Source organism: Sceloporus occidentalis, unplaced genomic scaffold (assembly GCF_023333645.1).
Source record: "Sceloporus occidentalis isolate IW3139 unplaced genomic scaffold, rSceOcc1.0.p SCAF_47, whole genome shotgun sequence".
Lineage (NCBI taxonomy): Eukaryota > Metazoa > Chordata > Lepidosauria > Squamata > Phrynosomatidae > Sceloporus > Sceloporus occidentalis.
Window position 1 is genome coordinate 7,605,001 of NW_028317027.1, and position 7,500 is coordinate 7,612,500.

Genomic DNA, 7,500 nt, shown 5'->3' on the forward strand with positions numbered 1-7,500 from the left:
CCGGACTCCCAGTGGCCCGAAGCCGCGGCCGGTTGGGGCTACCCGCGGGTGCTCCACGTCCCACCCCGGGTTCCCCCCGCCGCGGAGCACGCACCTTCCTTTCTCCCGGCCCCGAACGAAGGGAGGGGGAGCGCGCGCTCTCCCTCTGTCCCCGCGTCCCCCTTACGCAGACCCGATCCGAGGGCTGCGCCCCCGGCGCCCGCCGCCTCCCGCCCCGGCCCCCGGGGCTGGAGCGGTCCGCCGGGGGCCGCGTCCGGGCCCGGCCGCCGCTGGGCCCCCGCGTGACGACGGGAGCTACCTGGTTGATCCTGCCAGTAGCATATGCTTGTCTCAAAGATTAAGCCATGCACGTGTAAGTACACACGGCCGGTACAGTGAAACTGCGAATGGCTCATTAAATCAGTTATGGTTCCTTTGATCGCTCCATCTGTTACTTGGATAACTGTGGTAATTCTAGAGCTAATACATGCCGACGAGCGCTGACCCCCAGGGATGCGTGCATTTATCAGACCAAAACCAAAAGCCGCTTTGGTGACTCTAGATAACCTCGGGCCGATCGCACGTCCCCGTGACGGCGACGATACATTCGGATGTCTGCCCTATCAACTTTCGATGGTACTTTCTGTGCCTACCATGGTGACCACGGGTAACGGGGAATCAGGGTTCGATTCCGGAGAGGGAGCCTGAGAAACGGCTACCACATCCAAGGAAGGCAGCAGGCGCGCAAATTACCCACTCCCGACTCGGGGAGGTAGTGACGAAAAATAACAATACAGGACTCTTTCGAGGCCCTGTAATTGGAATGAGTACACTTTAAATCCTTTAACGAGGATCTATTGGAGGGCAAGTCTGGTGCCAGCAGCCGCGGTAATTCCAGCTCCAATCAGGGCTGGGCGTCGGCTGCTCACTGTGGAGTTGGGAGGCGAGGGGAGAGGAGGTGTTTTTGTGTTGCTGGTGGAACTTGGTTTCTTTTTTATTACTTTCGGTGCTGGACGTTTGCTACCCCGGGGAAGGTAACTGCCTCCCCGGGGTCCCATCATGGCCTCCACCCTCATTGAGGAGTGGAGGGGCCGCATTGCCATAATCTCGGAGAAACTGGTCTACACGGAGGACGGCATCCTACTCCCATCCCGGGAGACTGCAGGAACCGTATGCAGGGCTGTGCGTCGGAACATGGAGGCGCTCGAGGCATACACCACGGCCTTGAGCGCCAAAATAGCCATGCTCAAGAAGGGAGTCGGTCTGCCCCACCATCTGAGGGTCGACCAGACTTCCCTCCTGTTGCTGGGGGCCCTCCATCTACGGGCCCTCGCCCTCAGGGACGCCGGGGCCAGGGCCTTGGAGACCGCCGAGGCGAGTGTGAATACGAACCCTGAAGATGAGGAGGCGGTGGAACAGGGCCCTTCCTATGCCCAAAAGGCTAAGGTGGGGCTCCCAGTACCTGCGGAGTCAGACGGGGAACCCCTCAGGCAGGCCCTGGCTAACCTCCAACAAGAGTTGCGTTCCCTGGGGGAGGAGAAGGAGGAGGTTGCCGGACAGCTGAAAGAGCTCCGGCAGCAGAGCAACAGGGTGGGGAGTCGTCATCGCGGCCCCATACGGGAGCGGATCGTCTCCCTGAAGGAGAAAGAAGCGGAGTTGGCGAGACGCACAGCCCAGAACCGTGACCGCGTGCGGTTCCTGCAGGAGAAGCTGCGGGAGCAGGAGGTGGAGGAGTCGGGGGTACCACCGACCCCGGAGGACCCGGAACCGGTGGCGCCTACATCACCACCGCCACCGCCACCACCACAGTACGACGGGACCCAGGAGAGGTCCGCTATACGAAGGCCGCTGATTTTTTCAATGGAGGAATTGGACGAGGAGGAGGACATTAAGATCCAAGCTGCGCCACGGAGGCGGAAAAAGAAGACCACCAGGAGCAGGCCCGCTATCCAATCGTCCGGGGAGGAGAGCGTCGGGGATACCCCCCCCATCATGTCCGAGGAGGAGTTCCCATCCCTCCCGGCCCGGGTCCCCGACGCTGCTGCCGAGGATCCGAGAGCGGGCCCTTCCCGTCGGAGGGCCAGGGACACTATCCCCGCCGGTCTGAGTTTGGCCGGTGAGCCCCGGGGACCTTGTGTGAGTACCTTCCCCAATGTACCTGTCAGTATGTCCCCCGTGGTTGTAATGTCCCCTGTTGTCCCCCCACCCCCAGTGTGTGTTCCCTCTGTAGTACGTTCCCGTTCCCCTGTCTGTGTCCGTCCGTCTTCCGTGGCCCCCGTCGGGGCGCGGGTTTTGTCACCCCCGCGGCCGGCGGCGGCACCGGCGACCGCTTTGGCGGCCGCCGGGGCGGCTGCTGCTGCCGCGGGATCCGTGCCGGCGCTCCCGGCGGCGTGTCCGCCTCCTCGTCCCTCCAGAGGGATCGGCGGTTCTGTGGCTGCTCCCCCCGTCGTCATTGGTCCCATCCACCCTGTGGTGGTGGACCTGGTTGTCCCGGCTGCTCCCGCGGCTTCGGTGTCCCCGGAGGTGCCGTCCTCCGTGTGCGGGGCCGCTGCTAACCGGGCTGCCCTCCCCCTGTCCACACTACTCCAGGCGGAGGAATCGCCCGGAGTGCAGCCGGACGAAGCTGCCGTTGCGAGCGGGGCCGCCGCTACCCGGGCGGCCCGCCCTCCGTCCACACTACTCCGGGCGAAGGACTCGCCTGGAGGGCAGCAAGAGGCGGCTGTGGTTGCGAGCGGGGCCGCTGCTACCCGGGTGGCCCGCTCCCTGTGTTTACTACCCCGGACAGCTGATACTCTGTCCGGAGTTTTGCCGGGCGCCGCGGCCGAAACCGCGGCGGTTGTGATGGAGACAGTGCCGGGTGCGGCTGCGGTCCCCGCCGGGGTCACTCCGGCAGCGGTGCCGGTGACCCCCGGGGCTCCCGCAGCCGCGATGCCGGTTGCTTGCTCCGCCCCCGTCGCGGCACAGGCCGCGCCCCCCCGGTAAGCTTAAAGTTACAGTACACGATAAGCACAATGTATGCCAGGGGACCGCGGGACCACCCGCGATGGCCCCTATAGTCAGGGTGGGGAAGAACCCTGGGGGGCAGAACCCCGGGAGGTCGGCGGTGGCCCGGGCTGCGGGGGTGGTCGCCCCTGCTTCGAAAGAGGTGGGGGTGGCGGCCGCTGCGGTCGGGGCTCCTGCTCCGGCCGAAGGGGGGACTCCCACCGGGGTGACACCTTCCCCCGCCGTGACACAGGGGGTCGCTGCGGTGGCCGCGGTACCCGCCGGTGGGTCCACGGGCGGGCACGGTAGCGGGGCCACGGGGGGGTCCACAGTGCCCATAGTGCCCACTCCGACGGTGGCCCCAGGTGCGACACCCGCGACCGCTAACGCCTGGGCGGCGGGTCCCCCGAAGGTTAACGTGCCACCACCTGGCGGGCGGGCTACGGGACTCCCAGCGGGGCAACCCATGCGGAGAAGGAACGTGGTCCGCCTGCTGCACGTAGCGGAGGGATCCGTGCCCGATAGGAAGCGGGTGGTAGGGGCCCTGAAGGACCTGGGCTTTGCGGTCGCGGACTTTTTCGCCATCATCCACGTTAGCGGCACCCCTGAGTATGACATCAGTTTCATGTCCCCGAGGGGTCTGGAGAGGTTCTGGACCCTTTGGGAGGGGGTGCCAAAGTCCGGCGACAGCCTATGGGCCCGGTTCAATGTCCAGGCCATATCGCGCCAGGAGGTCCGCAAGGTGAACTTCCTGGTGCGGAATGAGTCCATACCCGTCGCGGACATACTGGTGTGGGCCCGCAGATACGGGGAGGTCTTGACCACCCCGGTCAAGACTCTCTGTGAGGACGGGATCTGGAACGGCGGCTGGACGGTCAACATCCGTCTGAAGGAGGTACGGGGTCTCCTACAGCACATGCCCAACTCCTTCTTCATCGGGACTGACCGGGTATCGTGCTTCTATCCCGGTCAGCCCCGGGTGTGCCACAAGTGTGGCTCACCCCGGCATTTCAGCATAGGGTGTGATGTCACCAAGTGCACCCTATGCGGTGTTGTAGGACACTCCAAGCAGGAGTGCACTACCATCCGTTGCAACCTGTGCGGGGTGTTGGGTCATTCCTACAGAGCGTGTCCTGAAGCCCAGCACAACTTGGACAGTATCTGGGAAGGAGAGGGCGAATTCGCAGAGGAAGACCCGCGGCCAGTTGTGGGGGGCGCTCGGGACAAGGCTCTACCCGACGCCCCAGGTACCTCCTCCGGCACCGACCCCGTAAGTAACATCATTGACCCGTTGCCTGTCCGTCCAAAACAACGAATGTCTCACCCCATTTCTGTCTGTACTCCTTCCACAGGCATCACCACACGATCGGCGTCAGGACCCCGAGCCGCAACCACGCGGGATGAGTCGGGGTGGACGACTGTCGGTCCGAGGAAGGAGACCCCAACTCAGGAGGCAGCTCGGAGAGGTCCGGTAAGATCCTCCGCCTCTGCTAAGACCCCTTCCCGGGGGGATCCACCCTCCACACTAGAGGGGGAGAAAGTCCCTTCGGGACGGGGGAGCTCCGGGGCCCCGAAACCCAAATCCATCGTTGTCGCTGCCGCAAAATCATCAGCGGCGGCGGCCGTCGCTGAAACCGCTATCGGCAAGACGTGCGGGGACATACCAGTCCAGAACAGGTTTAGTGCCCTGATGGACTGGGGTACCCGCATGGAGGTCGAGGAGGCGGCAGAGGCGGCGGCGGTAGTGGCGACAGTGGCGGGGGAGGGTGGAAGGGCCGCGGAAGCTCGAGGACACCTGGCAGAGGTGGAGGATAGCGAGTTGGTAGAGGTGCCGATTCCGGAGGAGGACGCCTTGCCCGCGGGGCTCTCCGCGAAAAGGTACCCCTCAGACTCGGACGGTGAGAACGTACGGAAAAAGGGAAAGTCTCCTCATTCTCATCACCCTTGATGGCGACTCTCCCCATACTATCCTTAGCCACTCATAACGTGGCTAGTATTAAGACGTGCAGGGCCCGATTTATAGCCTATGATAACTGGCACAGGGAGAACTACCATATAATCTTTGTCCAGGAAACCCGCCTGGACTCCCTGGGGGCCCTGCATGCAGCTAAACGCGACTGGAGATGGGGGCACTCCTTTTTTTCACTAGCCACGGAGGGCTACGGGGGAGTTGCCATCCTGTTCCAGGGTGTGGACATAACGTTCAATAGGGTGATTGAGATAACGAAGGGTAGGTGCGTAGTTCTTGATGTGTCGGTAGGCAGGCAGCCTCTCCGTCTGATTAATATCTATGCCCCCCAGACCAAGTGGGAGAGGAAGCGTCTGTTTAACGAGATAGAGCCTTTCCTCTACACGTCCCGGCATATTGTCTTTGCTGGTGATTTTAATACCGTTACTAGGACCAAAGACAGGAAAGGTGGCAAAGACAAACCGGGATACGACGCTTTGGCCCTTACTAGAATAGTCAGGCAGGCAGGCTTGGTAGATGTGCATATTAAGCACAACCCAGACCTCACAGGTTACACATATCAGCGAGGTAACTGCCAGAGTAGGATAGATAGGATTTATGTTAAGGAGTCTCTTCCGGTGACGGCACTTGTGCTTAAACCGGTGGAGTTCTCCGATCACTTTATTCTTACCTGTCTGTTAAATGTCTCGCAGGCTCCGCTAAGAGGTAAAGGGATTTGGCGACTTAATTCTGACATCTTGACAGAAGGCTGGGTTCAGCAGGCTTTCGAGAACTTCTTTCATGACCAGGTCACCGTTGCGGAATTCTGCACGACGAAGTCTGAGTGGTGGGAGATGGTGAAGGTAAGAACCCGTGCCTTATTTCGCTCTCTTTCTCAGAACATCCAGTCCTCAAAGTACAGGACTTATCTCGGGCTCCTGTGCAAGTTAGACTGTCTGGTGTCGCAACGAGGTGATCCCGGGGACATCTCTAGGGTCAAATCCATGATGAGGACGTTCCAGTATGACAGGTATGCCTCCTTGCTCAAGGAAAGGGATCATGGGGCTTACCACTCACCCGATCCTTTTCTTAGTTGCAAAAGGAAGGAGTCTGCTAAGATCATTACCTGTCTGCGGAACACCCTCGGTGTCCTGGAGGAAACTCCTCGGGGGATACAGAGGGTTGTCCGCGATTACTATGTGGAGCTCCTCGGACAGAGGAGACCCTGCCGACATCAGGCGGACGACTTTTTGATGGGTCTTTCCCTTCCTGAGATTGATCATGGAAAGCTGGATGAGTTGGTTAGCCCAATCACTGTCAAGGAGGTCACGGAGACAATATTAGAGCAGACGAGGAAAAAATCTCCGGGCCCTGACGGTCTTACGGCCGAATTCTATCATGCCTTCTGCGGTCTCCTGGCCCCTAGTCTCACCGAAGTTTTTAATGAAAGCCTGGAGAGGGGGATACTCCCTCCTTCGATGAGATCCTCGGCAGTGATTATGCTAACTAAGCCCAGAGTTGTCGACACGGCTGATGTGGGGAACTGGCGACCCATATCACTCTTGAATGTCGACAGGAAGGTTTTGGCGAAGATCATTTTTAAACGTTTGCAGGGGGTCGCAAGTGAGGTCTTGTCTGATTCTCAATACTGCACCGTGAAGGGCAGAACTGTCTTTGACGCCGTCTGCGAGGTCAGGGAAGCCATCGAGCGGTGTAGGGTAGAGGATGGGGATAAGTATCTCTTGGCACTTGATCAGTCGAAGGCGTTTGATCGGGTGGATCATTACTATCTGTGGGCAGTCTTGCGCAGGTATGGCTTGCCGGGAAAACTTATCAATTGGCTGATTTCTTTATATAGAGGGGCCGAAAGCTTCACTCTTGTTAATGGATGGAGAGGCAAACCGTTTAAAATCCGATCTGGGGTGAGGCAGGGCTGTCCCCTCAGCCCCCTCTTGTACGTCTTTGCTATAGATCCCTTCATCCGAAGGGTTGATGCAAGTCGTTTAAGAGGAGTGGCCCGAACCCCAGGAAGGCCCTTACGGATACTGGCTTACGCTGACGACATCTCTGTGATTGTGTCCGACACACAGGAGGCAGTCACAGTGGATGAAATGATGAAGAGCTATTCTGCTGCCACTTCCTCCCGGATTAACCGGGACAAGAGCGTAGTTTTCTGGTGCGGGAAGGAGGGGAAGCAATTCCCTCTCCCCGACGGTTTCCCAGTGGCCCGTGACCAAATTCAAATCTTGGGGGTTAAGTTCGGACCGGGAGATTACTCGTTGGTCAACTGGACCGAACGTTTAGCTGTGGCCTGCAGCAAGGTAGACGAGTGTTGCCGGTGGAAACTGACCTACAGAGAAAGGGTTCACCTGATTAAAACCTACGTATTGCCCCTGTTTACGTACGTCAGTCACACCTGTCTTTTGCCATGTAGCCTTCACTCGCGGGTGTTCGGTTTGTTCTTTCGCATGTTGTGGGGGAACAGGCTCAACCTCATTAAGCGGGAAGTGACGTACCTAGCCCGGCGACACGGTGGGTTGGCCATGGTTAACCCAGTTGTTGTCCTGACTACTAACTTTCTGAAAAGGAAC

General features: G+C 60.0%; 1 pseudogene; it reads left to right on the top strand.

The window, feature by feature from the left end:
• Positions 1 to 298: 298 nt before the first annotated feature.
• Positions 299 to 891, top strand: LOC149289287 (18S ribosomal RNA; annotated as a pseudogene; the record flags this gene model as incomplete).
• Positions 892 to 7,500: the final 6,609 nt, after the last annotated feature.